This window comes from Lagenorhynchus albirostris, chromosome 4 (genome assembly GCF_949774975.1).
Source record: "Lagenorhynchus albirostris chromosome 4, mLagAlb1.1, whole genome shotgun sequence".
Lineage (NCBI taxonomy): Eukaryota > Metazoa > Chordata > Mammalia > Artiodactyla > Delphinidae > Lagenorhynchus > Lagenorhynchus albirostris.
In genome coordinates, this window is record NC_083098.1 from 118,839,598 (window position 1) to 118,863,130 (window position 23,533).

Consider the following 23,533-nt stretch of genomic DNA (forward strand, 5'->3'; position numbering starts at 1 on the left):
TTGCATGTGATAAAGGCATGCACATGCAATGGTTTGGCAGTAGGTAGAGGCCATCCAGAGCATGATAAGTTAGTCTGTGTCCTTTATTCACTCTGCATTCACAGAGTGAAGAATAATGCTGTCACTGGGGGGATTTATCATGTTCACTGGAAAACTGATGTCAAAATTATTAAATGATATCATGTTTTCTTCAATTTATGCCAGTGTTATATTTTTATTGATATTGAACTGAAAGACTTTGGATTGCTAATTTTAAAAACAGGGAAAAAATTCTTAGATCCTATCTTCTAGTGAATACATTCACTACTCTCTGTAGTGATTTAGAGCTCCTGATTTTAGGAGCACATAACAATTTTGCTGATTTAATGTGCAATAATTGGCACGTTATGAACACTTTGATCTTGCCTGAGGAATAACTCCTGAATAGATAACCCAAGCTTAGGAAAACTGTAATGTATATTGACAGTTAATTATTGTTCTTTTTTTGTTCCATTTCCAAATGGGTATTTTTAAATTACCCTAGTTTTCCTAAGGCTGACAAAGGAGAATAAATTTTAGACTTACATTGTCCAGTATGGCAGGCACTAGCCACATGGAGTTATTAAGCATTGAAAGGTGGCTGGTTCAGATTGAGATGTCCTGTAAGAGTAAAATACACACCATATTTCAGGTCTTAATACAATAAAACAAAGTAAAATGGTTATTGATCACACATTGAATCGATAACACTTTGGATACACTGTGAAATAACATATATGAACTAATTAATTTTATCTTTTTTAACTTTAGACTTACATATGTGGCTCACATTATATTTGTTGGATGACATGACTATAGAGTATTCCAGAAGCAAAGATGAAGAAGTATCAGGATTTGGTCTACTACAAGACAAGAAAAAGGCAAAAAAGATAAAGTAAGAGCAGGGTGAGTAGAAATCAGGAAAAATATGATAGAAATAAAATAAACATTATAAGTAATCACTATACATGTAGAAGTCTCACGATCTTGTAAATGAGTTCAGAGATGTTTAGATGAGAGAAATGTGCTTATGAAAGGAAGTGTCTTTTTTGTTTTTCAAGTTATTCTGTAGACAATTTTTTGAATTTCATTTCATTATTTTTTTATACAGCAGGTTCTTATTAGTTATCGATTTTATACATATTAGTGTATATATGTCAATCCCAATCTTCCAATTCATCCCACACCCCCACTTTCCCCCCTTGGTCTCCATAGGTTTGTTCTCTACATCTGTGTCTCTATGTCTGCCTTGAAAACTGGTTCATCTGTACCATTTTTCTAGACTTCACATATATGCGTTAATATACAATATTTGTTTTTCTCTTCTGACTTACTTCACTCTGTATGACAGTTTCTAGGTTCATCCATGTCTCTACAAAAGACCCAATTTCATTCCTTTTTATGGATGAGTAATATTCCATTGTATATATGTACCACATCTTCTTTATCCATTCATCTGTTGATGGACATTTGGGTTGGTCTATGACCTGGCTATTGTAAACAGTGCTGCAGTGAACATTGGGGTGTATGTGTCTTTTTGAACTATGGTTTTCTCTGGGTATATGCCCAGTAGTGGGATTGCTGGGTCATATGGTAATTCTATTTTTAGTTGAACAGAACCTCCATACTGTTCGCTATAGTGGCTGTATTAATTTACATTCCCACCAACAGTGCAAGAGGGTTCCCTTCTCTCCACACCCTCTCCAGCAATTGTTGTCTGTAGATTTTCTTTTTATGGGGGGGGGATTTTTTTTTTATTCAAACAGAAAGTCACAAAAATTATAATCATCCTCATCAGTTCACTCAGTCCCATGTAATTAATTTTTTTCATCTTGATCTTTTGTTAGAACTTTTATGAATTCATCAGTTTTCCATTAGAGTTCTGAAAATGCTTATTCATTCAGCTCAGCAGTATACTCAGTTACCAGAAACCTGTACTCGTCAGAGTCTTTTCCATGAATTACTTGAAGATGAAACCCTTTTATAGGAACATTTTTGCAAAAGCATCAGAGTACACCCAGAACTGTCTGTAAATGACAAAAGACTTAAAAATGACCATGGTTAAAGATTTGATGAAAGTTCATAATAATGCAATTGACAAGAAAAATTAGTTATTTCTGAGATATACATTTTAAAGTGATAACTAGATTTATGGCTTATAACATTATACCAGAACATATACGATTTTTAGAAATTTCATGTAATGTCTGAAACATTTACATTAACATATTTCCATACAAATAACCCAAAGAAAGTTTAGTATCAGTTGTTTTTTTTGTTGTTTGTTTGTTTTTTTACACTGCAGGTTCTTATTAGTCATCAATTTTATACACATCAGTGTATACATGTCAATCCCAATCGCCCAATTCAGCACACCACCATCCTCACCCCACCTCAGTTCTCCCCCCTTGGTGTCCCTAAGTTTGTTCTCTACATCTGTGTCTCAACTTCTGCCCTGCAAACTGGTTCATCTGTACCATTTTTCTAGGTTCCACATACATGAGTTAAAATACGATATTTGTTTTTCTCTTTCTGACTTACTTCACTCTGTATGACAGTCTCTAGATCGATCCACGTCTCAACAAATGACCCAATTTTGTTCCTTTTTATGGCTGAGTAATACTCCATTGTATATATGTACCACATCTCCTTTATCCATTCGTCTGTCGATGGGCATTTAGGTTGCTTCCATGACCTGGCTATTGTAAATAGTGCTGCAATGAACATTGGGGTGCATGTGTCTTTTTGAATTATGGTTTTCTCTGGGTATATGCCCAGTAGTGGGATTGCTGGATCACATGGTAATTCTATTTTTAGTTTTTTAAGGAAGCTCCATACTGTTCTCCATAGTGGCTCTATCAATTTAAATTCCCACCAACAGTGCAAGAGGGTTCCCTTTTCTCCACACCCTCTCCAGCATTTGCTGTTTGTAGATTTTCTGATGATGCCCATTCTAACCGGTGTGAGGTGATACCTCATTGTAGTTTTTATTTGCATTTCTCTAATAATTAGTGATATCGAGCAGCTTTTCATGTGCCTCTTGGCCATCTATATGTCTTCTTTGGAGAAATGTCTATTTAGGTCTCCTGCCCATTTTCTGATTGGGTTGTTTGTTTTTTTAATATTGAGCTGCATGAGCTGTTTATATAATTTGGAGATGAATCCTTTGTCCATTGATTCGTTTGCAAATATTTTCTCCCATTCTGAGGGTTGCCTTTTTGTCTTGTTTATATTTCCTTTGCTGTGCAAAAACTTTTAAGTTTCATTAGGTCCCACTTGTTTATTTTTGTTTTTATTTCCATTACTCTAGGAGGTGGGTCAAAAAAGATCTTGCTGTGATTTATGTCAAAGAGTGGTCTTCCTATGTTTACCTCTAAGAGTTTTATAGTGTCCGGTCTTACATTTAGGTTTTTAATCCGCCTTGAGTTTATTTTGGTGTATGGTGTTAGGGTGTGTTCTAATTTCATCATTTACATGTAGCTGTCCAGTTTTCTGAGCACCACTTATTGAAGAGACTGTCTTTTCTCCACTGTATATCCTTGCCTCCTTTGTCATAGATTAGTTGACCATAGGTGCGTGGGTTTATCTCAGGGCTTCCTATCCTGTTCCATTGATCTATATTTTGGTTTTTGTGGCAGTACCATACTGTCTTGATTACTGTAGCTTTGTAGTACAGTCTGAAGTCAGCAGGTCTGATTCCTCCAACTCCATTTTTTCTGCTCAAGATTGCTTTGGCTATTTGGGGTCTTTTGTGTCCCCATACAAATTTTAAGATTTTTTTGTTTTAGTTCTGTAAAAAATTCCATTGGTAACTTGATAGGGATTGCATTGAATCTGTAGATTGCTTTGGATAGTATAGTCATTTTCACAATATTGATTCTTCCAATCCAAGAACATGGTATATCTCTCCATCTGTTTGTGTCATTTTTTCTTATGTTTTATTAATTAATTTTTTTTTTAACTTATTTATGGCTGTGTTGGATCTTTGTTGCTGTGTGTGGGCTTTTCTCTAGTTGTGGTGAGTGGGGGCTGCTCTTCATTGCGGTGCGCCAGCTTCTCATTGCGGTGGCTTCTCTTGCTGCAGAGCATGGGCTCTAGGCATGTGGGCTTCAGTAGTTGTGGCACACAGGCTCAGTAGTTTTGGCTCGCGGGCTCTGGAGCACAGGCTCAGTAGTTGTGGCGCATGGGCTTAGCTGCTATGCAGCATGTGGGATCTTCCTGGACCAGGGCTCGAACCCGTGTCCTCTGTATTGGCAGGCAGATTCTTAACCACTGTACCAGCAGGGAAGTCCTGTGTGTGTCATCTATGATTTCTTTCATCTGTGTCTTATGGTTTTCTTTTTTTTTTTTGGACCTGCAGGGATGGTGCCTTTTTTAAAAAATAAATTTATTTTATTTATTTTTGGCTGCATTGGGTCTTTGTTGCTGTACACGGGCTTTCTCTAGTCGCAGTGAGCGGGGACTACTCTTCGTTGTGGTGCATGGGCTTCTCATTGTGGTGGCTTCTCTTTCTGTGGAGCATGGGCTCTAGGAGCATGGGCTTCAGTAGTTGTGGCACATGGGCTCAGTAGTTGTGGCTTGCAGGCTCTAGAGCACAAGCTCAGTAGTTGTGGCACATGGGCCTAGGTGCTCCGCGGCATGTGGGATCTTCTGAGACCAGGGCTCGAACCCGTGTCCCCAGCATTGGCAGGCAGATTCTTAACAACTGTGCCACTAGGGAAGCCCTCTTATGGTTTTCTGAGTACAGGTCCTTTACCTCCTTAGGTATGTTTATTCCTAGGTATCTTATTCTTTTTGTTGCAATGGTGAATGGGGTTGTTTCCTTGATTTCTCTTTCTGATCTTTCATTGTTAGTGTATAGGAATGCAAAAGATTTCTGTGTATTAATTTTGTATCCTACAACTGTACCAAATTCATTGATTAGCTCTAGTAGTTTTCTGGTGGCATCTTTAGGATTATCTGTGCATAGTATCATGTTATCTGCAAACAGTGACAGTTTTATTTCTTTTCATATTTGGATTCCTTTTATTTCTTTTACTTCTCTGATTGCCATGGCTAAGACTTCCTAAAAAAGAAAAGAAAAAAAAGTGAAAAAAAAAAGTGTGGACATCTTTGTCGTGTTACTGATCTTAGAGGAAATGCTTTCAGTTTTTTACCATTGAGAATGATGTTTGCTGGGGGGGGGGTGTCGTATATGGCCTTTATTATGTTGAGGTAGGTTCCCTCTATGCCCACTTTATGGAAAGCTTTTATCATAAATGGGTGTTGAATTTTCTCAAAAGCTTTTTCTGCATCTAGTGAGATGATCACATGGTTTTTATTCTTCAGTTTGGTAATATGGTGTATCACATTGATTGATTTGCGTATATTGAAGAATCCTTGCATCTCTGGGATAAATCCCACTTGATCATGGTGTGTGATCCTTCTAATGTATTGTTGGATTCTGTTTGCTAGTATTTTGTTGAGGATATTTGCATCTATATTCATCAGTGATATTGGTCTGTAATTTTTTTTTGTAGTATCTTTGTCTGGTTTTGGTATCAGTGTGATGGTGGCCTCATAGAATGAGTTTGGGAGTGTTCCTTCCTCTGCAAGTTTTTGGAAGAGTTTGAGAAAGATGGGTGTTAGCTCTTCTCTAAATGTTTGATAGTATTCACCTGTGAAGGCATCTGGTCCTGGACTTCTGTTTGTTGGAAGATTTTCAATCACAGTTTCAATTTCATTACTTGTGATTGGTCTGTTCATATTTTCTATTTCTTCCTGGTTCAGTTTGGAAAGGTTATACCTTTCGAAGAATTTGTCCATTTCTTCCAGGTTGTCCATTTTATTGGCACAGCGTTGCTTGTAGTAGTCTCTTAGGATGCTTTGTATTTCTGCAGTGTCCATTGCAAGTTCTCCTTTTTCATTTCTAATTTTATTCATTTGAGTCCTCTCCCTCTTTTTCTTGATGAGTCTGGCTAATGGTTTATCAATTTTGTTTATCTTCTCAAAGAACCAGCTTTTAGTTTTATTGATCTTTGCTATTGTTTTCTTTGTTCCTATTTCATTTATTTCTACTCTAATCTTTATGATTTCTTTCCTTCTACTAACTTCGGGTTTTGTGTGTTCTTCTTTCTCCAGTTCCTTTTCGTGTAAGATTAGATAGTTTATTTGAGTTTTTTCTTGTTTCTTGAGGTAGGAGTTTATTGCTATAAACTTCCCTCTTAGAACTGCTTTTGCCACATCCCACAGGTTTTGGATCGTCACGTTTTGGTTGTCATTTTTCTCTAGATATTTTCTAATTCGCTTTGATTTCTTCAGTGATCTCTTGGTTATTTAGTAACGTATTGTTTAGCCTCCATGTGTTTGTGTTTTTTATGTTTTTCTCCCTGTCACTGATTTCTAATTTCATAGTCTTGTGGTTGGAAAAGATGCTTGGTATGATTTTAATTTTCTTAATTTACTGAGGCTTGATTTGTGACACAAGATGTGATCTATCCTGTAGAACATTCCGTGTGCACTTGAGAAAAAATGTAATCTGCTGGTTTTGGATGGAATGTCCTAAAAATATTAATTAAATCTATCTGATCTATTGTGTCATTTAAAGCTTGTGTTTCCTTATTAATTTTCTGTCCGGATGATCTGTCCACTGGTGTAAGTGAGGTGTTACAATCCCCCACTATTATTGTGTTACTGTCAATTTCCCCTTTTATGGCTGTTAGCATTTGCCTTATGTATTGAGGTGCTCCTATTTTGGGTGTATTTATATTTCTTATATATTGTTCTTGGATTGATCCCTTGATCATTATGTAGTGACCTTCCTTGTCTCTTGTAACATTCTTTGTTTTAAAGTCTGTATTATCTGATATGAGTATTGCTACTCTAGCTTTCTTTTGATTTTCATTTGCATGGAATATCTTTTTCCATCCCCTCACTTTCAGTCTGTATGTATCCCTAGGTTTAAAGTCAGTCTCTTGTAGACAGCATATATATTCTATCCATTCAGTGAGCCTGTGTCTTTTCATTGCAGCATTTAATCCATTCACATTTAAGGTAATTATCTATATGTATGTTCCTAGTACCATTTTCATAATTGTTTTGGGTTTGATTTTGTAGGTCCTTTTCTTCTATTGTGTTTCCCACTTAGAGAAGTTCCTTTAGCATTTGTTGTAGAGCTGGTTTGGTGGTGCTGAATTCTCTTACCTTTTGCTTCTCTGTAAAGCTTTTGATTTCTCTGCTGAATCTGAATGAGATCCTTGCTGGGTAGAGTAATCTTGGTTGTAGGTTCTTCCCTTTCATCACTTTAAATATATCATGCAACTCCCTTCTGGCTTGTAGAGTTTCTGCTGAGAAATCAGCTGCTTAACCTTATGGGAATTCCCTTGTTTGTTATTTATCATTTTTCCCTTGTTGCTTTTAATAATTTTTCTTTGTCTTTGATTTTTGTCAATTTGATTACTATGTGTCTTGGTGTGCTTCTCCTTGGGTTTATCCTTCCTGGGATTCTCTGCGCTTCCTGGACTTGGGTGGCTATTTCCTTTCCCATGTTAGGGAAGTTTTCGACTATAATCTCTTCTAATATTTTCTCGGGTCCTTTCACTCCCTCTTCACCTTCTGGGACCCCTATAATGTGAATGTTGGTGTGTTTAATGTTTTCCCAGAGGTCTCTTAGGCTGTCTTCATTTCTTTTCATTCTTTGTTCTTTATTCTGTTCCGCAGCAGTGAATTCCACCATTCTGTCTTCCAGGTCACTTTTCCGTTCCTCTGACTCAGTTATTCTGCTATTGATTCTTTCTAGTGTATTTTCATTTCAGTTACTGTATTGTTCATCTCTGTTTGTTTGTCCTTTAATTCTTCTAGGTGTTTGTTTTGTAATTCTTCTAGGTCTTTGTTAAACATTTCTTGCATCTTCTCAATCTTTGCCTCCATCCTTTTCCCGAGGTCCTGGATCATCTTCACTATCATTATTCTGAATTCTTTTTCTGTAAGGTTGCCTATGTCCCTTTCATTTAATTGTTTTTTTCTGGGGTTTTATCTTGTTCCTTCATCTGGTACATAGTCCTTTGCCTTTTTATTTTGTCTATCTTTTTGTGAACGTAGTTTTTGTTCCACAAGCTGCAGGATTGTGGTTTTTCTTGCTTCTGCTGTCTGCCCTCTGGTGGATGAGGCTATCTAAGAGGCTTGTGCAACCTTCCTGATGGGAGGGACTAGTGATGGGTAGAGCTGGCTGTTGCTCTGGTAGGCAGAGCTCAGTAAAAGTTTAATCCGCTTGTCTGCTGATGGGTGGGGCTGAGTTCCCTCCCAGTTGGTTGTTTGGCCTGAGGTGACCCAGCTCTGGAGGCTACAGGCTCTTTGATGGGGCTAATGGCAGAATCAAGGAGGACTCATGCCAAGAAGTACTTCCCAGAACTTCTGTTGCCAGTGTCCTTGTCCCCACGGTGAGCCACAGCCACCCTCCACCTTTGCAGGACACCCTCCAACACTAGCAGGTAGGTGGAGTTCATTCTCCTATGGGGTCATTGCTCCTTCCTCCTGGTTCCCAAGGCTCACACTACTTTGTATGTGCCCTCAAGAGTGGAGTCTGATTCCCCCAGTCCTGTCAAAGTCCTGCAATCAAATCCCGGTAGCCTTCAAAGTCTGATTCTCTGGGAATTCCTCCTCCCATTGCCAGACCCCGAGGTTGAGAAGATTGATGTGGGGCTCAGAACTTTCACTCCAGTGGGTGGATTTCTGTGGTATAATTGTTCTTCAGTTTGTGAGTCACCCATCCAGCACTTATGGGGTTTGATTTTATTGTGATTGCATGCCTCCTACCATCTCATTGTGGCTTCTCCTTTGTCTTTGGATGTGGGGTATCTTTTTTGGTGAGTTCCAGTGTCTTCCTGTCGATGATTGTTCAGCAGTTAGCTGTGATTCCGGTGCTCTCGCAAGAGGGAGTGAATGCATGTCCTTCTACTCCACCATCTTGACGCAGGACTCACTCTTTTCTTTTAATGATAGGGTTATAGATATACTATTCTAGAGAGAGGCAGGTGGAAAAAATTTTCAGAACTCAACTTGGGAGAAAGAAAGATTTCTTTTAAAATCATATTTTATTATTAAAGACTAGGAGCTATAAAATAGTTAATCATCTTGATGGTATTATTGCTCTGAATAGCTTATTACTACACTCACAGTTTTAAAGCCCTTTCTATTTAATTTCAGAGATTCTATTCCTGGATGAATAACTTGCAGACTAGCATTCTGAAAATATACGAGGAATCATATGAATAACTGTTGAGCTGAATAGGAGAAAAGATATATACTCATGTTCATATTGTGTGTTCATAAGTTAAACATGCCCATCTGTAGGAGGAAATTGGTAGCTACTTTAGTTAACATGTTTAGTTTTGATCAAAATCATTCAACACCTGGCATTTTTGCAAGGTTAGAAAGGATTATAATTTACAGCAGTAAAATAGATGATTTATCTGCTCACTGAAATTTTCATTTGGATTTTATGGGGCAGAATATCTGAATATCATGAGAAGAAAATTCACGGGCTTCCCTGGTGGCGCAGTGGTTAAGAGTCCGCCTGCCGATGCAGGGGACACAGGTTCGTGCCCCGGTCCAGGAAGATCCCACATGCCGCGGAGCGGCTGAGCCCGTGAGCCATGGCCGCTGAGCCTGCGCATCTGGAGCCTGTGCTCCGCAACAGGAGAGGCCACACCAGTGAGAGGCCCGTGTACCGCAAAAAAAAAAAAAAAAAGAAAAGAAAATTCACAACCATCAAACCCCTTAAAATCTAATGAAAAAAAAAGGTATCTCTTTACAAACATGTCTTGCAAACAATTCAAAATACATGGTTGAAATGTCTAGCATAGTTATGGCAAAAAGACGTTAGAGAATTTTTTTGTTTTGCAATTCCTTTCTTATATGTTAAATTAATTTTAGACTCCATATTATAAAATAATAAAACTACATTAAATTCTTTATTTTAAAACTTGTCATTAGGTGGCTTTATCCAGAGAATTGTACAGTAATATGCCGTTTTCTTTTGTTGGATCATTCATTCATTCATTCAATAAATATTTATCTACCTACTATGTGCCAAGAACTAACTCGAGTATTAAGGATTCAAAACAGCAAAAGACATGTCCATGTTGTCATGTTGCTGTCAGTCTAATGGAGGAAATAGTCATATGGGTAGACAAGTCAATCTAATGAGGGAAGGAGTGTAATAGGGAGCTGAACCAAGCATGATGGGGCACAGAGGGGAGCAAGTAATCTTTTGTTTGAGAGAAACCTTCATTTTCCTTAAAAAAGTCCCTTTCTTCCACAAACAGAAATTAAAGATGTAGGAATATGGATATAAGGTAATGCATTCCTCATTTCTATAAATACACAAATTGAATAAAGATTTCTAATTAGATGCTATAGCCATTCCTGTATTTATAAATGGAGAATTTCACTACCTTCTACAATGCACACCTTACACTATGCATAAAGAATACATATATGACAGAAGGAAATTCATTATGTAGCAGAAGGAAAATTATTTATAGAGAGTATAACATGGTCAAGCTGAGCTTCCTATTAGTAAGCAGTAAAGAGGTGGTTATAAAGAAAAAGGTTTCAATCTGACGGCATATACAAGTGGTGACCAGTCAACATCTGCTTTCATGTTTGTTTTCACAATACTTAAGACCATAGTGTTTGATGCCAATCAACCTTGGGTTAATGTGTTCTGGGTAATGTGCCATTTACTAATTGTGATCACTTAGGAAAGTCAATCCATTTCTTGAAGCTTCAGTTTCCTTCTATGAAAAATGAGGATAACAGTAATACTTCATAGGTATGTTGTGAGGATTATATGAGAAAATCTTAGTGAAACTCTTAGCACAGAGCCTGGGAATAGGACATGTTTAATAAATGGTAGCTATATTATGATTAATGTCCCTTGTCAAGTTATTTTTTAAATCTTTACATTGGTTATTGATCCTCTGGCACTATTTCTGGGACTTCTTTTACTCCCTAAGGCTAGAAGGGGAGCAACAAAGGGAAAGATTTATGGAGAGACTGGCTTCAGCCGTAATAGAAGTAACCACCTCCTTCTAGTGCTTTCTTTCCTAGAAAACCTAAATTGAGAAGTATTACGGGTGGCTAGCACACTGGTTAAAACTCAGGAGATCAACAAATATTTATTGAGATACCGCTATGGACACAAAATTATGTAATTGGATCTCTCTGATTGTCAGTTTCCTTGTCTATAAAGAGCTGAGTTAAACCTCCAGCTCCAATTCCAAATTGTATTAGTTAGAATTAGATGGCGCTCCAAGTGGAAAAGAAAAACTAAACAGGACAGTTTCTTTCTCCCTCACAACAGAGCCCAGGACGTTGCCATCTGGGGATGTTATGGCAGATCAGCTCTGCAAAAACCTAAAAGGCCTGAACTCCTTTCGAGGATTGCTGAGGAAGTATCCCCATCTTCTTTATCCAAGATGGTGACTGGTATCAAAAGATCAAAAACCTGGTTAGAGATGCCGGCCTTTGCAATGAGGGTCAGTCAACAAAGACTAACCTGTAAGTGGCTTCATGGACAATGAGGATAGAAAAGGCCTCTGTGTGGCAATTATCTGGTCACAGATAGTTATCCCTTTAATGACTGAAAGGACCCCTCCACTCTATTTTTGTGTTGCTTTTGTACAGATTTCAGAAATTGAAGGCTGCTAATCTGAGTAGTTCTCATATGTGAGGAACTGCTAGTCTTGGATTTTTTCCCATTAAATTCAGCTGATCATATTGATCAATAGATAAATGTAAATAGCTTCAAATTTTAAAAGTCAAGTTTAAAAGTTGATTCAGTGTTTTTTCTTCACTGTATCAAACAATGTCAGTGCTTTATTTAATAATTCTCTTCTGTATCATGGCATTTGTTACTTGCTTATATATTACATTGTCAATTATGCATTTGTAAATTTAAAGGTAATATGCATTATTGACCAGTTTTATTATATAAGCTATGGACCTCACGTGCATACAGAAAGACAGCAGTCAAGCACTACCACAAGTTGCAAAATGTTATCTAAGCATTAAGTAATTGTACAACATAGACTGCTAATGTCAGTTCACTCCGTGGTGTCAAGTGTAGAACGTACAATTAGCTGGTGATTTCCTCACACTTTTGACACTACTTGTACCTATATGTCTTTCAGAAAGACATTGGTGGACTCTGTATCCCTTTTGTATCTTTAATATAATAATTGTACATATTTGGTATGTTTTAGATGAAGATGGTAGAAATGTACTATATTATGCTTCTACATCCAATTTGTCCAACCTGGAAAATAAATAAATATAACATAAAGCCTTGTCTATTGAAAAAAAGAGAAGTTAGTGACTGGAGTGCTAGAGCTACAGCCGTAAGTGATATCTGCACATTGGGCACCAGGGACAATGTGACAAAGAATAATGGGCAAAGAGCACACGAGGTATTTCATTAAAAAGGTTAAAAAATGAACTATTTTAAAGTGTAAAATTCAATGGCAGTTAGAATATTCACAATGTTATGCAACCACCTCCTCTAACTAGTTCTAAAACATTTTCATCATTCCAAAAAACACCCCCCTACCCCAAACCCAGTTAGACAGTGACTTGCATGGTCATTCTATTTTAAATTGCAACCTCTTCATCAGCGGTCCCCAACCTTTTTGGCAACAGGGACCGGTTTCGTGGAAGACAATTTTTCCACGGACCAGGGTAGAGGGGATGGTTTCAGGATGATTCAAGAGCATTACATTTGTTGTGCATTTTATTTCTATTATTATTACATTGTAATATATAATGAAATAATTATACAACTCACCATAATGCAGAATCAGTGGGAGCCCTGAGCTTGTTTTCCTGCAACTAGATGGTCCCCTCTGGGGGAGATGGGGACAGACACCCGAAGTGTGCTGCTATGTCCAGTCTACTCCGTGATCTCCTCGTTTTGGTTGCTGTCACTGCAGAAAACCCTGCTTCACAAAGATAGGATGTTAGAAATGGAAGCAGGCTTTTCAGTGCTTTTGTGGCAATCTCAGGATATTCCTCCTTGACTTTAATCCAGAACGTGTGGAGATTTGAAGTTGTCTCAAACATACTTTTAAGGCCACCGTCATTTGAGATCTCAAGCAGCTGATTCTAGCACCAACAAAGTCAATTCACCTGGCTTATTCACAAATGGATCGTCGATCCATTCCTTCCAAGTTTGGGGGTCTTTTGTGGTTGAGAAGTAATGCTCAAACTCTTTTGAAAGCTGAGATAGGTGGTCATGCACCAGCTGGGAGAAAGAAGGCCCTGGCTCAGTTTCTTTCAAAATCTCTGCTCATGTTTGAAACATGTCAAAAATCCCAATGTTCCCTCATTGCCCCCATAATTTCAGGTTGGCTTTGAATGCAGCCACTTTATCTGCCGACTTGAACACAGTTGTCGTTCTCCCCTGAAGTGACATTGAGTTCGTTGAGCAGGTTGAATGTGTCACATAAGTAAGCAAGTTTTGCGACCCATTCTGTGTCACTGAAATGTGCTGCCAGTGGTGACTGTTCTTCTAAAAGAAATCTCTGGTGCAACTCTCATAACTCAAAAACTCTGGCCAGTGATCTCCCTTTAGAAGCCATCTTACTTCTGTGTATAAGGGAAGACGTGCATGCTCTGCCTTCCTCTCCTCACAGAGCTGTGCGAACAGACGTGAGTTAAGGGCATGTACTTTGATGTGGTTGATAATCTTAATCACATCGTGCAAAACGTTGTTAAGTTCAGGTGACGTTTTTCGGCTAGCCAGCATTTCTCTATGTATGACACAGTGCATAGAATACTTCACATTCAGAAGTAACCTCTTTGACCTGAGTAGTGAAACCAGAAAGCCGTCCAGTCATGGCAGCTGCTCCGTCCGTGCATATACCTACACAAAATGACTGATTCAGTTTTCCTGATATGTAATCATTCAAAGACTTGAATAGTTCTGCAGCTGTGGTGTTGGTTGGCAACAAAAGTGCACATAACATATCCTCATGCACATCCTCCTGAAAAATATATAGCACAAAAACAAGCATTATTGCCTTGTTGTCAACACTGGTAGACTCGTCAACCTGGATTGCATACCACGGTGACTCATTAATCCTCTCTAACAACTGTGCCTCAATATCCTCTTTTTTTCATCAGTTCATCTAGTTATGGTGCTAGCTGAAAGAGGAATGTGCCACCTTTTGAACTGCAGCCTCTCCTAAAAGTTCATGACAAATGTCCTTAGCAGCAGGCAGGATCAACTCTTCACCAATAGCAAAGTGCTTCTTAGCTTTAGCAATGCTGTTAGTCACTAAGAATGATGCTCTCAGTGCAGACATACTTGATGAAGTGGTGGCCTTCAATAATTGCTTCTGTTCTTCGTGTTCAAGTTTTCTTTTCTTTTGAAAAACTCTAGAGGCTTGTCTTTTAATGCGGTGTGCTTGGTCTCCATGTGGCGAAGCAGTTTTGAAGGTTTCATGGCTTTGTTGGATAGCCGGTCACCACATATTATACAAAGTGGGCTTGGAGAACGTGAATCACCTGTTGCAATGAACACGTAAATTTAAGTAGGACTCTTGGTATTTTCTTTTAAATGCAGCTTTCTTTTTGTAGGCAGTCTTAGAGTCTTCTGCTGTCTCATCACTGGGTCTTTCCCCCTTTTCAAAGAAGCTCTCCAGTGACATTTGTTTTTTACTTTTTGTCTAGGCTTAGCTCGTGGGCTTACCAAAATGTGACTGAGACAAGTGCGCAATATGGGAAAGAGGCGTGGGCAGAAGTGGTAAATAAAATAACGGGCAGGCCACGCTCAGACTAAAATAAGTGTCAGGTTCTGACTTAGAGCCTGCCACCAGATGCAGCTGTACAACTGAAGTACATCAATTTACTTGCCACTATAAAGCTTGCCACCAGATGCAGCTTAATTGTCACTTACCACTCAGTGATAGGGTTTTGATATGAGTCTGCCAGCAATTGATTTATTATGGTCTCTGTGCAGTCAACCCTCTCTGCTAATGATTATCTGTATTTGCAGCCGCTCCCCAGCGCTAGCATCACCTCAGCTCCACCTCAGATCATCAGGCATTAGATTCTCATAAGGAGCACACAACCCACATCCCTAGCATGTGCAGTTCACAGTAGGGTTCGCATTCCTAAGAGAATCTAATACCACCGCTGATTTGACAGGAGGTGGAGCTCAGGTGGTAATGCGAGCAATGGGGAGCAGCTGTAAATACAGATGAAGCTTCGCTTGCTCTCCAGCCTCTCACCTCCTGCTGTGCGGCCTGGTTCCTAACGGGCCATGGTTTGTTTCCTTTCAGTTAAATATCAGCTACCAGGAGGGCAAGCATTGTCAGTCTTCCCAAACTAGCTAAGCAACGAATGGACAACCAACAACTGAAATGTAAATTCCTTGAAGATAGGGAATTTGTCAGTGTTGGACTGCTGAATCACCTTCACCTATAACAGAATATGACACACAGTAGGCACTCAATAAATATCTGTTGGGTGAACTGATGACATTTAAGAGTCAGACCGATCTTGCCTTTATTTAATAGACTCTATGACAAGCAATCAATGTAATAATCACTTATGGAGAAAAAAGAGTGACATCTGCATTTCTGAAGATCTGGACACAAGAAGGGTATTTTCCCTAGGAGGAAATATTCTTTAGTCATGACTTAACCATGATGTGAAATGACTAATATACGAGAAAAATTAGAATTACTACTTTAACACTTTCCTTAATTTTCCCAGAGATGAGATATGAAATTTTCCACATTTCTGTGAATGAATCATTTCCTTGTTTGTACTATGTTTTAGTTATACAACAGACAAATGTTTTTGGCAGTAATTACAAAACAAACTTGTTTTTTATAGAATAAGAAGAGAAAAAATGTATATGGCCAGATAAAAAGTATTGTGTGATAAAATGAAAGACAGAACTGAACAAAGTTCAAGAAGGCAAGTATTAAGATGTATTAGAGAGCAAATTGCTTACAGAAAGGCCCAAATAAGTCATTTACTCAAAATCAGCAGGCCGACAGCAGGTGGCGCTATTCCATCTTCACTTAGGAACTGTGCAAACAACCACCTTGGGAATGACTGTGAAAGACACCTGAAATAGTCCCCCTTTTTAGCATCGTAATTTGGACAAATGACCTAGGGTTAAAAAGGCTTTTTATAGAAGTACATTTTTCTCCAATATTTTATTCTCATGAAAACTACCTAAATGTGGGTATTCTATTCACTGAAGTGTAGAAAATTGAAGGAGTGAAGTAGGTGATAAAGATGGGAAAATAGGTTAGGACTTGTTGTGTGGACGTTTTCTCATCATGTCCAGAATGTCCACTCTTAATTGGTTGGCATTTAATTAAGTTCTTTAAAAAACATTTAGTACTCACAGTATGTTCAGCAAAGTAAGTGCTTAGTGTACATCCATGAAGAAAATCAGCAAAGATTCCTGTATCTGTACAGCTTCTATCATAGCAGAGGGAGAAAGACAATACAAATAAGAAAACTGTATAGTATGTTAGAAGGTGGTGAGTGCCATCATGAAAAAATAAAGGTAGAACATGGTGAGGAGGCTCAAGAGTACTGGGCAGTAGAGAGGGTTTGGTTCTATAGAGGATATTTATTCACTGAGAAGGTGAAATTTAAACAAAAATATGAAGGATGTTAGCGAAACAGCCAGGTAAATACCTGGGGAAAGGGTAGTCCAGGCAGAGAGAATAGACTATCCAAAGACCTTAAGGTGGGAGCATGTCTGGGGCTTGTTTGGAGAACTCAGCAAGGAGGCCAGCACGGCTGCAGGGGAGAGTGGTAGGTGATGAGGTCAGAAAGGTGACGTGGAGGGCAGATCACGTGGGGCCTTGCAGATCATGCTAGGAAATTATAGGAAATAGTGCTATTGCCAGGTTTTGAACAAAGGGGTAACAAATCTGATTTATGTTTTTTAAAGGATCATTCTGTCCTGTGATGAGAAGAGCAGACTTTTGAGTGCCAAGGGTAGAAGGTGGGAGACGAGGTAGGGGCTACTGCAGCAATGGAAGCAAAAGTCGATAGTGGCTCAGGCCAGCTGGTCTGGATATCTATTTTGATATAAGAGCTAACAGATTTTTTTTCCCTGATGGATTGGATGTTAAGTGTGGAAATAAGAGGTGTCAAAAAAGACTTCAAGATTTTTGCCGTGATTAACTGGAATGACAGGGAAAACTATGGGAGCAATGAGTTTTGCAGCATAAATCAGGAGCTGCCGGCTGAACATGTTGATTTTGTAACGTCCACCACTGATTGATAGGGAAAGATTATGGGAAGTGAGAGCTTGGAGGAGAAGATCAGGGCCACAGTTTTGGACATATTGAATGTGAGATACCTATTAGCCATCGATGTGGCAAAAGGAGCTTCTGAAGGTTTTGGGGTGTGAAATTGGTAATCGGTTTCTATCAGCATGGAATGCCTCAGAATAGGAGACACTGGAATAGAGGAAATGATCTGGAAGGCAGTTATAACTGGCGCCAGATAAGGAAAGCCAGAATTTGAACTGGCAGTAGCTGTGGAAGTAGGGAGAAGGACAGCAATATTGCACAGGCAGAATGTCCAGAATTTAGTGGCTGGTTAGACTTGTAGGGTGAGAAAGATTAAATGCCTGGGTAATGGGATAGTGGTTAGTGACATTAGTCAAACAGAAGAGATGAATTGCAGAGGAAGATTTTTTTTTCCGCGTATATATTTATATTTTGATGTCTCAATTCTCTTACATGAAACAGAAAATTCTCTGTGTCATTTCTAAAAAGCCTCCAAGAGGGAGCTCCCTGGTGGTCCAGTGGTTAGGACTCGGCTCTTTCACTGCCATGGCCGGGGTTCCATCTCTGGTTGGGGAACTAAGATCCCACAAGATGCATGGCACAGCAAGAAAAAGAAAAGCCTCAAAGAAACTGGATAATATACCCTACTGGGTTTAGGGGGGAAAAGCCCTCTGATACTTTTATTCCTTTATTCCATCACAATTCTTTTAAAATCTCACTCGAGTCTTGTCTATTTCATTACTGCAACCAAGAAATTCACATTGCCTCTTAAGGTGAAGTAACCTGCACTACTTTTGGTCATGAATAACACAGGGAATACATTGTCTACCAAGAAAGTAGGAAATGGCTCAAGATCAATTGTGTTGAGAAGGGCAACGAGCATCAGTGGTTCTTAGGTATTTGCCCCTCCGATGCATGTATTTGCAGAACACCACACAATGCCTTTGTGGCATTTTGCAAAATGCCTTTCTAATTTGCAACTTTCCTGCAATAACTGGTAATGCTAATGTCTGAATATGAGCTAGAACAAGGGTGACATTCTACTCACCTGTATAGACATCACCAAATGAAAGGAGCTCTTGTCTTATATGCACATTTCCAATTTATAAGGTACCTTAAAATTTACATCATAACCAAAGGTTACCATACTAGTTATTATTCAACACATATTCACACCTACTAGGTGCCAGGTACTAGTCTAGGATGTAACCATGCACAATTAAAATATCCATATTTTACTGAACCTAAGACACTTTGCTGTTGGTGTCTTCTTGCTCTTTCCAAATGATATCAAGGAAAGATTTTTAAACACCTACACCAAGACTGCCTCTGGCTGACAGAGATTGTAAGATACTGTGGATTGAAGGGTGCATCCTGATTCTACAGGTTAAAATGAAAAAAAGGTACATCTTATATGGTACATATATACAATGGAATATTACTCAGCCATAAAAAAGAATGAAATAGTGCCATTTGCAGCAACATGAATGGACCTAGAGATTTCATACTGAGTTAAGTAAGTCAGACAGAGAAAGACAAATATCATATGACATTGCTTATATGTGGAATCTAAAAAAAATGGTACAAATGAACCTATTTACAAAACAGAAATAGAGCCACAGATGTAGAAAACAAACTTATGGTTACTAAGCAGGAAAGGGGGGAGGGATAAATTGGGAGATTGGGATTGACATACACACACTACTATATATAAAATAGATAACTAATAAGAACCTACTATATAGCACAGGGAACTCTATTCAATACCCTGTAGTGACCTATATGGGAATAGAATCTAAAAAAGAGTGGAGAAATATATATATATAACTGATTTACTTTGCTGTCTAGCAGAAACTAACACAACATTGTAAATCAACTATACTCCAATAAAAATTAATTTTAAAAAAATTCTTAAAATTGATGAAATAGGCAGTAGGTAACATTTATTGAGTGCTAACTCTGTACCCAGCACTATGCTACATGCTTATCATGCACTGATCTCAGTCTGGAATATCTGCATTCACATTAAAATTTTGTCCAAGTTACATTTTTCCTAAGAACATGGGAGATGCTCGCTTTACAGTTTTGTAACTAAATTGCCTTGTTAAATACAGTTTTCCTGCTTGCAGCTTAGAAATACAAGGTTTATTTTCTTTCCTAATTTTGCCAATTGAGAACCCCTCAAATCCTAGATCCTGAATTCTCATCAGGATAAATTTATCATGTAATTTGTGTAAATTAAATTCAACCAAGATTTCTGTACCACTTTTTTGTGATAAGAACTATGGTAGATACTTTGAGATTAGGCTGTTGTAATCAAAAAGTTAAAATTCAGTGGAAGCACAGATGTTATTAGATTCTATAACCCATGGCAAAATGACCTTCAGGCTGAGAGTCATGTGTTGTAGGCATATGGAAGAAAACCAATCTATTCTAATGGGCGTGGGGCAGGGAGGGAGATCACGGACAACTTGTTGGAGACAATGGTATTTGAGTTGGGTGTCATGAATAAGGCTTCAACAGTGAACTAGTCCAGTCAAATATCTTTTAAATACAATCAAATGTCAAACAGCCCCAAACCATGGTTCATATATATGTCAGTGGGACAACTTCCTTGAGTTGAGAAGTAAACACCAAGGATCATTCTACAAATATAAAAACTCAAAAGAAGCAACTAACAGTGACATTATAGACAGCTACATTGCTCCTGTCAGCCTGTGTGGACTAGTCTGAGCTTCAATGATCTGGAATGCAAACCTTGCTGATCCTTTCTGACCCAGAAGAATAAAATGAATGAGGCAGTTGCTCAGACAATTTAGACAAAAGCCAAATTGACCTGAGCTGTACTGAATCAGGGCCTGTTAAATGGTCAGACTCCATCTTTTTCAGAAGCCATAGACGTATATTTTAGAGATGATGTCTGATTGAAATCTATGCTATCCTAGAGTATACTTAAAATTCTATACCATTCTGTTTTACTGTTTACGCTTTATTGTTGGAGGAGGTAATGATTAAGAGGATGTGACTGCCAACTGTCCCTCAAGCTGAACTGGGGCATTCAGAGGCTCCTTACCCCCTCCCCTGTCCTTGCAATGCACACTCCACCCCATGTTCCCACAGTGGGAGTTACTCCAAGGACGAGAGTAAGCTGTTGCTGAGATCCTCTGGATTGTGTAAGTGACTGAACCCAGTTAAGGCCTCTATACAATTTTTTAAGATTCTGGTGGGTAGGTGCAGAGATTTACTCATCTTGTGGGTGCCCAAGACAAGCCCGTGAAGTAAGTTCCCTTGCTTATAAAAACTCTCACCTACCAATCTGGAGTGACCTGCCTCTGTTTTTGGACTCTCTTTGCCCTCCATGTACAGAGGCCAGTTTGCAAACTAATGTTTATTAAAATCAACTCTGATCAGAATTCCTCTGATTGGAAATAAGTGGAAAATATTTTTTTATTAGGTCCAGAGACCGTCAGTAGGGTTTTAAAAGTCTTAAAAAAATTTTATGCTGAAATAATTATAGCTTTACAGAAAGTTGCAAAAACAGACAAGTCTCACCCATCTTCATCCAGTTTCCACCAATGGTTACTTCTTAACAGAATTATAGTACAATATCAATACCAGGAATTTGACATCAGTCCAAATGTGTTCTGTAGTTCCATGTCATTTGATTACACGTGAAGATTTGTATAATCATCAATGCAATCAAGATACAGAGCTATTCCATCATCACAAAAGTCTCCCTGGTGCCTTTATAGTCATACCCATTCTTCCCCTGCATCCCTAACACTTGGCAACCACTAATCTATTTTCCATTTCTACAAGTTTGTTATTTATAGAATGTTATATAAATGGAATCACATAGTACTGATCTTTTTTTTTTTTTTCGGTACACGGGCCACTGTTGTGGCCTCTCCCGTTGCGGAGCACAGGCTCCGGACGCGCAGGCTCAGCGGCCATGGCTCACGGGACCAGCCGCTCCGCGGCATGTGGGATCTTCCTGGACCAGGACACGAACCCGTGTCCCCTGCATTGGTAGGCGGACTCTCAACCACTGCGCCACCAGGGAAGCCCCAGGCACTTTTATGTCAATAAAATTTTAGTCTTTTTTTTTTCTTGTTCTGTTCTCAGCCAATTTAATAGTCAAAGTCAAGGTGTTTATCCCCCCATTCATGTAGGAATTTTGAGTTATAACTTTCATCTGCTTTGTGACAACATTTTTTAGGGTAAGTTTCCTTCATATTCTTTTTTTTTTTTTTCGGTACACGGGCCTCTCACTGTTGTGGCCTCTCCTGTTGTGGAGCACAGGCTCCGGACGCGCAGGCTCAGCGGCCATGGCTCACGGGACCAGCCGCTCCGCGGCATGTGGGATCTTCCCGGACCGGGGCACGAACCCGTGTCCCCTGCATCGGCAGGCGGACTCTCAACCACTGCACCACCAGGGAAGCCCTCACTCTTACTCTTAATTCCATTCTCCCAGCTCCACAAACACAGAACAACTTTCATGATTATAAACAATATTATAAAAGACTGCTCACTGCCTGTGGTTGAAATATACTTCCTCTCCAACAAACCTTTCACACTCCAGCAAAATTATTTTCCTAGAAGTCAGGTCCTATCACTTCCTTCCTCAAAAAAGTTTAAATTGTTCTCCTTGTGTTATGGAATCTTCTTCCCTCGATTTTTAAAAATTGAGGTAAAACTAACAAAACAAAAAATTTACCAAAAGAAAGTGTTCAATTCAGTGGAATTTACTACTTCACAATATTGTGCAACAATCACCTCTATCTAGTTCCAAAACATTTTCATCACCCAAAAAGAAAACCCCTGAACCCATTAAACAGTCACTCCCCAAACCTCCCTACACCAGTCTCTGGAAACAATCTGTTTTCTGTCTCTGTGGATTTATCTGTTCTGGGAATTTCATATAGACGGAATGATACAGTTTATGACCCTTTTTTTAATATATAAATTTATTTATTTATTTTTGGCTGTGTTTGGTCTTCACTGCTGCATGCAGGCTTTCGAGCGGGGGCTACTTTTTGTTGTGGTGCGCGGGCTTCTCATTGCGGTGGCTTCTCTTGTTGAGGAGTACGAGCTCTAGGCATGCGGGCTTCAGTAGTTATGGCACACGTGCTCAGTAGTTGTGGCTCGAGGGTTGTAGAGTGCAGGCTCAGTAGTTGTGGTGCACAAGCTTAGTTGCTCTGTGGTATGTAGGATCTTCTGAGCCCAGGGCTCGAACCTGTGTCCCCTGCATTGGCAGGTGGATTCTTAACCACTGCGCCACCAGGGAAGCCTTATATGACTGCTTCTTTCATTAAGCATAATGTTTTCAAGGTTCATCCACGTTGTAGCAAGATCACTCTTCATTTCCTTTTATGGCTGAATAATATTCCACTGAATGAATATACCACATTTTGCTCATCTATTCATCAGCTGATGGACATTTGGGTTGTTTCCACCTTTTGCCAAATATGAATAGTGCTGCTACAAACATTCACATACAAGTTTTGGTTTGAATACTTGCATTCAATTCTTTGGGCTTATACTGAGGAGTGGAATTAGTGGGTCATATAGTAATCCTATGTTTAACTATTTGAAGAACTACAAACCATTTTCCATAGTGGCTGTACTGTTTTACATTCCCACCAGCACTACGTGAGGGTTCTAATTTCAATACATCTTCGCCAACACTTATTTTCCATTTTAAAAAACTATAGACATCCAGATGAAAATGAGTATGAGTAGTTTTTATTTGCATTTCCTAATGACTAATAATGCTGAGTGTCTTTTCATGTGCTTGTTGGCCTTTCTTTGGAGAAATCTCTATTTAAGTCCTTTGTGCATTTTTTCAATTGGGTTGTTTGTCTTTTTATTCTGAATATTAGACCCTTAACAGATATGCAATTTGCAAATGTTTTCTACCATTCTGCATGTTGTCTATTCACTTATTTGATAGTATCTTCTAATACATTAAAGTTTTAAATTTTGATGAAGTCCAATTTATGTATTTTTTTGTTGATGTTGCTTATGGTTTTGTTGACATATTAAGAATTTATTGCTAAATTCAAGGCCATGAAGATTTGCCCTATATTTTCTCCTAAGTGTTTTTAAATTTTTATTTTATATTAGAGTATAGTTGATTAACAATGTTGTGTTAGTTTCAGGTATACAGCAAAATGATTTACTTATACATATACATATTCTCTTCTTTT

The 23,533-nt window shown here is 38.6% G+C and overlaps 1 long non-coding RNA gene across 2 annotated transcripts in view; it reads right to left on the reverse strand.

Annotated features, from left to right (window-relative positions):
• Positions 1–496: 496 nt before the first annotated feature.
• The window catches only part of LOC132519984 (uncharacterized), a 146,582-nt gene continuing 123,545 nt past the window's right edge, over positions 497–23,533 (reverse strand). Inside the window, exons 3-5 of one of the 2 annotated variants that reach the window (XR_009540399.1) lie at positions 16,422–16,497; positions 796–881; positions 497–639 (exon numbers count right to left, since the gene is read on the reverse strand). This is a non-coding gene — a long non-coding RNA (uncharacterized LOC132519984). The remainder of the gene's footprint in view (positions 640–795; positions 882–16,421; positions 16,498–23,533) is intronic. The other variant, XR_009540400.1, reaches the window with a different exon arrangement.